Raw genomic sequence first — 10,084 nt, forward strand, 5'->3', positions numbered from 1 at the left:
TTATTATATTATAGTATTTTATTTATATATAAGGTATTTTGTAAATGTATTTATTTATTAATCAATTAATATTAAGGTAATTTATTTGAAGGTATTTCTACTTATTTATGTATTTATTAACGTGTGTGTGTGTGTATGTATATGTATATGTATATGTATATATATATATATATATATATATATATATATATATATATATATATATATATATACACACACAGTCAAACCAAAAATTATTCAGACAATTTTGATATTTTTGATATATTTTTACTAGTGGGTATTATTATTAATTTATATCACAATATTTATTTATATTAAGGTATTTTATTTATGTATTTATTTCTAGTTCGGGCCACTGAAACAAACAGATAACAGGTTTGGTGTCGCTCGTGGAGCAGAAATGACACACTGCAGCTTTAAGTCCATCTTGTAATTTAAACCGGTCCAAACTGCTCTTGTTTTTTTCCTTTTCTTTTTTCAACAGGATCTTTCTCTCTCCGTCTCGCTCTTCCTCCCTCAAGCTGTACAGGGAAGTTAATTTGGTGATGATGGCTATGGAGGTCTTGGGAGGCTAATAGCTTTTCCAGGTAAATAAATCCCCATAGTTCATAATTAGCTATTAGCATGCGTGTCAACTGTTTGCTCTGAGCGCAGGTCACGTGTCTCTCATATTTACATCACGGAGATTTTCACTGTTAGCACAGCGCGCCGGGGTTTCGTTTGTGAGGTTATTCATGCAGTTCAGCATTTTAACGCACACATGCTAATCTGAACTATCCAAACAAACCCTTCAACACGGATGAGCTGGGGGGGTTGTGACCATATAAGCTTTGTTGTTTAAAAAATAGCATTTCGGTCACTGGCAAGAAAACTTTTGCATCACTTTTGCGAGTGGTAGCTTTAATTTGAGTATTTAAATTAAGACCTTGTCATTCTTTTCAGTGCCAAGGCCTCTAGGAAAATCAGCATTATTTGACTGGCACGGTTAACGTTGCACTATTTACCACCTGGTTTCAACTGAATTTCCTTTAAAAGAAACACTATCAAGCTCACTTCATTCTTGGTCAATCGCTTAATCTAAACAGACATATGGAAAGACCTTAATTTCCCTCAGGATAATGATGTTTTATTTATCTGTCTATTTATTTTTATAATGCTTGTTTATTTATTTATTTATTTAAAGGTATTTTATTTCATTTATTTATTTTAAGGTATGTTCTTTATTTTTAAGGTATTTTCTTTTATCTATTTATTTATTTAAGTTATTTTAATTATTTATTATTTTAAGGTTTTTTTATTTATTAATTTTAAGGTATGTATTTTATATAATGATTATTTATTTATTTTAATGTATTTTATTTCATTTATTTATTTTAATGTATTTTATTTATTTATTAAGGTATTTTATTTATTTTACAGTATTTTTATTTGTTTGTTTATTTATTTAAAGCTATATTACTTCATTTATTTATCTTAATTTATTGTATTTATTTAATATAATAATGTGTTTTTAAGGTATTTTATTTATTTAAGGTTTTTTAATTATTTTTTAAGGTATTTTATTTATTAGTTTTAGTCATTTTAATTATTTATTATTTTAAGATTATTATTTTTTTATTAATTCCTTTTAAGGTATTTTATTGATCTATTTTAAGATTTTTATTTATTCTACTGTATTTTAATTAATAAATTAATTAATTTTAAGATATTAATTTTTTATGTATTTATAGGTATTTTATTTATTTTATTTAATATTTTATTTATTAATTTATTTAGGGTGTTTTATTTATTTTTAAGGTATTTTATTTATTCATTTATTTATACAGACACAGGTGAATTCACTAAACGCTTGCATCAATTTTGCAAACTTTAACGTGACTATTTAAATGAAGACCTTGCCAGTCTTTTCAGCACATACACGTCTCCTCTGCATGTAAAGTAGACTTATTTTTCAGGAAGATCAGCATTATTTGACTGTTACCTTTAACGTTGCACTATTTGTCGCCTGGTTTCAACTGAATTTCCTTTAAAAGAAACACTATCAAGCAGACTCAATTCATTCTTAGTGAATCCCACAAGTATCTAAATAGACATATGGAAAGATGCCATCGATTCCCTCAGGGTTTGATATCTGGAAATATTCGATCCACAGAGGAGACTAAACCATGTTAGCTTGCAGACGGAAGAGATCGTGAGATGTTTGAATAAGCCTGTGAATGTGTGTCACAACCAAACCAGCGGTCTCATGCGTTACCTGATAACGTGTGAGGCTGTAAGATGCACATCGTTCAAAACAAACAGTTCTCGGTGACAGGCCTTTAAAGCGGCACTCGAGGGAGTCTAGTGATCCGACATCTCCTCTGTCAGAGCGCTGGCTGGCGGCTGAGATTAGTTCTTTGCCTTATTTAAAACTAGTGGATATTCCGATTGCCTAATTACTCAAAACGATCCCTGTGCAATTAAGCAGCACTGGCAGCCACCCAGACTGGAGCCGCTTACCAGAGTAAACACTGAGAACCGCGGTACATGCTGGAGCTAGATGCTAATTGAATTTTATTTACATTTACGTTTGTGTTTTTGGCAGCCCCTTAACAGCCAAAGAGACTTACAAGAAAGAGCAGTTGTTGTGTTAATGGCAATTACCAAAGGATACAAATCAATGGCTGAAGCGATAACACATGCCAGGAGGAACACTAGAACATGAATATGTGATTCTTCAATTAGGGTAACTTTTTTTGGGTCAACGTTTGGCGGTGGTGGTGTTGTTTTTAATGCAATTTAAGCATTGATTTGTGCTTTTTAAAGATCTATAATGCCCCTTTCACAAGATGTAATATAAGTCTCTGGTGTCCCAGAATGTGTCTGTGAAGTTTCAGCTCAAAATACCCCACAGATCATTTATTATAGCTTGTCAAATTTGCCCGTATTTGGGTGTGAGCAAAAACATGCCGTTTTTGTGTGTGTCCCTTTAAATGCAAATAAGCTGCTGCTCCTGGCCCAGAAGAGGGCGGAGCTTTAACAGCTCGCGCTTCGGTTGCTCAACAATAACAAAGCTGGAGAATCTCACGCAGCCAAAATGAGGATTGTCAGTAACGGTGTTCAGCCTTACATTGTTCAAACTGGAGTCGACACTGATGGAGAGACTCAGGAAGAAGTTACAACTTTTAGAATGAAACTGGACGTTTCTGAATGGTTAGTGGATAAATTTATGTAGTTGCTGTGGAGTTGATTCAACTCATCGACTAGCATGTGCCGTCATGTTAATCTTTTTTCGTTGAATTAACCCTCATTTGTGAAGCAGTCCGGTGTAAAATGACGGCATGACAACAACACTCTACTACAACAACTCTTCCTCTTCTCTAAAGCAGCCCAACATGGCCCCGCCCCCTTTGTTGTGTGTTCTCGGGGGCGGGGTTTATGTAAATTTTAGGGTTAGTGATGTCACTAACCCAGGAAGAAGCTTGTTGTAGCCCCTTTCCATCTTTTTCTCCAAAAAGTCAAAAAGTCATTATACCATCACACACAATATCAAACATCCACACCATCACACATAATACCAGAATCCTTTTGAAGGCTGATCAAGGCCATGATCAGATATTTATTCCAGGACATGTGATGAATGTTTTAAAGGATGAAACACCGTTTGAAGAAGTTTTTTTTTTTTTTTTTTTTTTTGAAGATTCATATGAGAAAAAGCAATCATAATGCATGTTAAAAATACTGAATAGATTAAAGTCTGTATTGCTTATTCAAATCTAAATCAGACTTAACTGAGTTCTTGTTTATGTATCATCTAGCTGGCAACATTTGGCAGACCCTTTTATCCAAATGATTACATTGCATTCAAGCTGAACATTTACACTTTTTTATCAGTTCTTTGACTAAAAAGGAGAAATAAAAAAGGACAGACATTAGTTGTCATAGTAAGAGTTCAAGTCGACCATTTTCTGCTTGCAGGAATCAAACCAGCAACCATCCAGTTACCAACCCTCGCGTTAACCGCTACACCGCACGACTGCACTGTTAGAAGTCACTGTAATCAGTAGTTTGAGAAGGAGCCAGCAGCAGAAGAGAGCGGAAACAAAAGAACAATAATCATACGTGTCATTTCATGCTAATAACGTTCCCCTGTGGTACAGACCGTTAACAAACGCTGCGTGTTTAGCTGCCGTCGTGAAGCGTCTCCGAGGTCAGCAGAACCTTTCCTGTTGCAGCGGTGGCGAGCGTGTCGTGATTGGTGGGTTCGTGCGGGTCTGAAGCCAGGCTCACAAACAGTCCATTAAGAAAAAAGTGGCACTAAATCAAGCCTGGGAATAGAGGCAGCAACAGTCAGCAGAGTGGAACTGCTTTCATTTATTTCAGGGGCTCGTTCGGGGAGCGCCGCTGACAGGGGAGACGCTGCGACGGAAGCACAAGCGGCAGCGCTGGATTTTTCAGCCGGCTGTCGGTTTTTCCCGGCCCTCTTAAAATTCCCCCTGAATGTGAAACAGGTGATTGATTTCAGCCAGTACTTGAGCAGTGCTCAAGATTTCCCATCAGCTTCACTCTTTGAATGCAAAGAGCCATTTGGCTGAGAATATAAAGAAGGGAGGGCGAGAAACGGATGGATGGGAGTCAAAGGGTGTGTCTCAATCCTCACATCCCGGATTCAGCAGTATGTGCAGCATCCAGGGAGTGGACTTCTAGGGCTGTCAAATGATTTTGATAAGTCCTTTTGAAGAGTATATGAGTAAGAGTGTCAGAGTATATATATAAAATGATCCTGATGTGGTTTTTGAGCTCTACTAGAACAGGTTTTCATGCTTGAATGTTCATTATTTTCCTCATATTCTCCATTGTTGCAGCTCCTCTCTTCCCAGTCTGTCAGTAACGCTCTGTTTAGTTCCTGTCTCTATGAAGCCCCTCCTACTGAAAAGCACAATGTGCTCTGATTGGTCAGCTGGAGCAGTGTGTTGTGATTGGTCAAGCACTTCGAGCGTGTTTGGGAAATGCCCCGCCCCTTACCATAACCGCCAGTTTCATCACACTACTAATGAACTCAACCAGGCCCCGCCCCTTTATTTAGCATATGTCAGTAGTTTGTACTGTAGTTCACTACTTTTCTGAAAGGGTGGCTTGACTGTAGTTGAAGTACTTTATTTTATGCTCAGTTCTGTTCTGTAGTAAGTGCACTGCTGAGGGAGTCGTCATTCTAGGGGTGTCTCATTGTCAGAATCATTTTAGTGCACTCAAACGTTCACTTCCTAAAAACGAAATGCACCATAAAAGCCATCAAGCATCAGCTGCTCATTATATTCACTTAGCAGAGAGGTTGTCATGTCGTCTTCAATCTCTCAAGTCATCAGAAATGGAGGACGAGTGCATATTTCATAATGTCACTGTACTAACATCTGTCCGCTCATCTGTATCCATACGTAGGTATTCTGTGTGCGTATACATTTCTGTAAGTTTGGATTGAAATAAAAAAATATATATATAGCTATATTGACAGTCTTTAATGTGAATCATTTTACGTATCTTTGAAGTTGTTCATGCATAAAAGCTTTACATTTTAGATAATGCCAATATATCGGTATGGTATACAGTATATGGGGTCTATCCAAACATATAAAATGTGTACTAGAAAAGACAATTTGACAAAAATACCTACAAACACTAATGATGATGTTGCCGAAAAAAGAGATACCAGAAGGATAACAGTCATTAGTGATGTTGTTAAGAATGGCAGCTTTAATGCATAGCCTCGTAATTCAGCCTTCAGCCCTTGCTAGAGTTCAAATTTATGCTGTAGGGAACTAGGAAGTGGATTAAGACAGTTCAAATACTAAAGAAGCATTTCTAGGTTTCCTAAACTCTTAAAAATAAAGGTTTTTGAGAAATATGTTAAATAAGTTAAAATTTTGAAAATAAAATTTTGAAAATTCTGAGGGGAAAAAAGTCACAATTTTGAGAAAATAAGGTCGCAATTCTAAAAGAAAGTTACAATTTTGAGAAAAAAAGTCACAATTCTGAGAAAAAGTCACAAGTCTGAAGAAAAAAGTTTGCAATTCTGAAAGAATAATTCTGAGAATGAAAATAAAATTGATTTTGAGAAAATAACTGCAATTCAGAGGAAAAAATGTCTCAATTTTGAAGGAAAGTCGCAATTCTGAGAAAAAAATCACAATTCTGAGAAAAAAGTTCACAATTCTGAAAAAAGTCGCAATTCTGAGAAAATTCTAAGAAAATATAGAAAATAAAGTTGATTCTGAGAAAATAACTGCAATTCTGAGGAAAAAAGGTTGCAATTTTGAAAGAAAGTTCACAATTCTGAGAATAAAAGGTCGCAAATCTGAGAAAAAGTCACAATTCTGAAAAAATCACAATTCTGAGAAAAAGTCACAATTCTGAAAAAAGTCACAATTCTGAAAAAATAAGGTTGCAATTGTGCTTTGTGTTTTTTTTTTTTTTTTTTTTTTTTAAATGGTTCACTGAAAGGTTCTTTGGGTAACCCAAAATGGTTCTGCTAATGGCATTTCTGCAAAAACCCTCTTTTGGATCCTTTATTTTTAAGAGTGTAATTCGCATTAGCTAAGCAAAAACATCGGCATCAGAGTGGTTTCTTCTTAAAGAGACAGTGTCGCGGTGCCCTTTGGAGGATGCTCTACACCGCAGTGCCCTGAAAGCTGATTAATTGGCTTGTCAGCTCAGTATTTTTATCCCATTCCCCAGACGAGCTCAAACACACCGTCCTTCCCAGTGTCCTCTTGCGTCCTACACAGCGGTCAGGTGACTGTAGAGGAACCCCCTGTGCTTCAAGCCGCCTTCCGATTGGCCGAGGGCGTCCTCATGGCATGTGGCCCCCCGAACGGACGGCAGCCCGGGCCGCGCGGGTGTAATTGGTGCGAGCGGCGTGATAGCGGTACCTGTGAGAGACCGTGCGACTGCGCTGATTAATGCGGAACGCAGCGTTTCTGCAGAGCGCCTCTTGATGAAGCCCACAGGGCTCACGCAGCAACCGTGACAATGTACCGAGAGGAAAAACCTCCAGCCTGAAAGTGCGGAGGAGGGAACGTAACCTAGTGAGTGTTCCGACAAAATGAAATAAAACAAAGTCACTGTTATGGATGGAAACAGTTTCTGCAATCTATTTCTAATTTATCTTTATTGCAGCTTCAGCCCCAAAGGCAATTCTGTGTTTGGTGTGACATGAAAACAGCGTAAAAACACAATTCTGCTTTCACTAATAATAACAAATTATCTTCCCAGGCTCGCAGCCACCCAGAAGTGGGAGAAAAGGGTCCATTTTAGTAAAGCAATCCACAAGCGAACCTTGCTCGTTCTCCGATTTCAAAGCAGCTGTCATGAAAATAGCAGAAATGCGTTATGCTTCAGTCATTCATACATTTACTGAAGAGACATAAAATGCATTGGACTGTTTTTAATAAAAAAAAATATCACAGCAGGAAATAGTTCAGAATGGCTTAGTGAATACTGTGCAGTACATACTTCAGTTTACTGCATACTATTTTTGTGAAACAGACTGCATTATGTAACAACAACTGTTTCAACTAATGCTCAAAATAATTAATTGGTTTGAGTAGGATAAACTTAAATTAAACAAATTAGTTCCGTCAAATTAACTTTTAGGAATATTTAGCACTTTCTTTTTCTTTCAAGTTCACAGAACTGATATATTTTAAGTAAACTGAACTGTTTCATTGTTTTGAGTTTAATGAACTTATTTCTTTTAATTTAGACTAATTAAAGGCTTTGCCCATGGCAATCAAAAGGGAGAGTAAATGCTAAAATTAAGTGTTATATGAGGTTTTTTGTGCAAGATTAATGTTAAGTGGGAGATTTAGTAGTGATTAATGTTTTTTATGCTAATGCTGAATATTTTCTGTTAATGTGGGTTTTTGGAGAGTTACCATCATGGCGACAAGTGGTGGATGCGTCTTGGTTTGAGAGCAGTATGTTAAATGCTTTATATTTCTGTACTCATTCAGCAAGTGCTATACCATGCGATTAGCAAATTAGCATTTTCTGAATTAGCTTGTTATAGCTAGCTAGGTTTACAGTAATAAAAATGTTTACATTGAGGTTACATGATCATTTTAAGTTAAAATTATGAATTAGTGCACTCAAACATTTAAAGTTAAGAACAATTAAAATGTATGAGTACAAAATAAAAATCTGCCAGTTCTGCTTACTTAAACTTTGAATTTCTTAACTTAAAGCGTTAGTTCACCCAAAAAGGAAATTTCTGTCATTAATTACTCACCGTCTTGTCGTTCCACACTCGTAAGACCTTCGTTCATCTTCAGAACACAAATTAAGATATTTTTGATGAAATCCGAGGGTATCTGATCCACACATAGGCAGCAACGTCATTGCACCTTTTGACGTCCAGAAAGGTAGTTAAAAACATCGGTAAAATGGTCCATGTGACTACACTGGTTCAACCTTAATATTATGAAGTGACGAGAATACTTTTTGTGCACAAAAACAGAACAAAAATAATGTCTCTATTCAACAATTTGAATCATCGTCATATGTGATGAATCAGTGCAGGCTTCCTTGTTTACGTCTGAATGCCAACTCGGTATTGGCCGAAGCTGAACACGTGAGCAGCACGACGCATGCATATGATGCTTGTTGAATAAAGTCGTTATTTTTGTTTTGTTTTTGTGCACAAAAAGTATTCTCGTCACTTCATAATATTAAGGTTGAACCACTGTTGTCACATGGACCATTTTAACCATGTTTTTAACTACCTTCCTGGACGTCAAAAGGTGCAATGACATTGCTGCCTATGTGTGGATCACATACCCTCGGATTTCATCAAAAATATTTTAATTTGTGTTCTGAAGATGAACGAAGATCTTACAGGTTTGGAACGACATGAGGGTGAGTAATTGATGACAGAAATTTCATTTTTGGGTGAACTAACCCTTTAAAAACTGATTGCCTCAATTTTTTGAGTTTTGCCAACTTATTTGGGTTTACAGTGTAATATACTATATTGTTGATATAGTGTAGTAACATTTAGTATACTATATGTTGCTTATTTAAGTCCAGTTATTGTCTTACAATACAAAAATGCTATTTTGTATTTGAAATGGGAACATTTTCAATGTTAAATTCATATACATCTCCATCCAGATTTAAAATCAACATGAACTCAAGCCCTGTTTACTTTCTTGCCCTGTTTGCTGTTCTTGTTATCATCTTATGCATGTTATTCTAAACTATTAATGTTTTTCTTTTTAATCTTTTAACAAAATATCATAACTTGCTCCACCTCCTGGCTCCAACTTGCTCTATGTGCATTAATGTTTATTTTATTTCAAGATTTTTTTAAATAGTTTTAGTTAATGATAATAATAGTTATCTATTTAGTCATTATTTTAAGCTGCTGCTGCTGTGGGTAATCCAGCATTTTTACACGAGTTTTACATTTATGCGTTTTACATTTATGCATTTTACCCTTATGTGTTTGGCTGATGCTTTTATCTCAAGTTCATACATTCCCTTGAAATCGAATAAAAATGTAATGCTGGCTAATATAATTAAGGTTACTGCAGTAAAATCATGTAATTCAGGAGGACAGTGCAGTCAAATCGTGATAAAACCAAGCCTAGAATATAGTTTCACTCAAAAATGCATGGCAATGCTAAAGCAAAATGGGTCTTGAATGTCATTTATGGTTGACTTTAAAGAGATAAAATGCCGCTGCGAAACTGATCAGCAGATCAAAAGGTTCATGTGTTGTAAATCCATTACCACAGCTGTGTGTGCGAGCGAGTTTGTGCGACACGAGGATCCGGACTGACTGTTGATCCCTTGGGCCAGGCCGGTGGCAGCACTGTAACCGTCTCGCTCTCTCGTTCTCCACGAGAGGATGATGCTTGATCGGCTGAATGTTTGCAGGGAGTGTTCGCCTGTCCCTGCCGGTTAGTGTTGGGTGACTGCCCGAGCAATTAATGGTCTTTGTAATGTGTTCACCAGCACTAGAAAATAAACAAACACCATGAGACCTTTGATTAAGCACCAATCTGCAGCTTCACAGCTTCAAAGCAGCGCTCAAGAGCGGCTTCTCCCA

The sequence above is a fragment of the Ctenopharyngodon idella genome, chromosome 19 (genome assembly GCF_019924925.1).
Source record: "Ctenopharyngodon idella isolate HZGC_01 chromosome 19, HZGC01, whole genome shotgun sequence".
Lineage (NCBI taxonomy): Eukaryota > Metazoa > Chordata > Actinopteri > Cypriniformes > Xenocyprididae > Ctenopharyngodon > Ctenopharyngodon idella.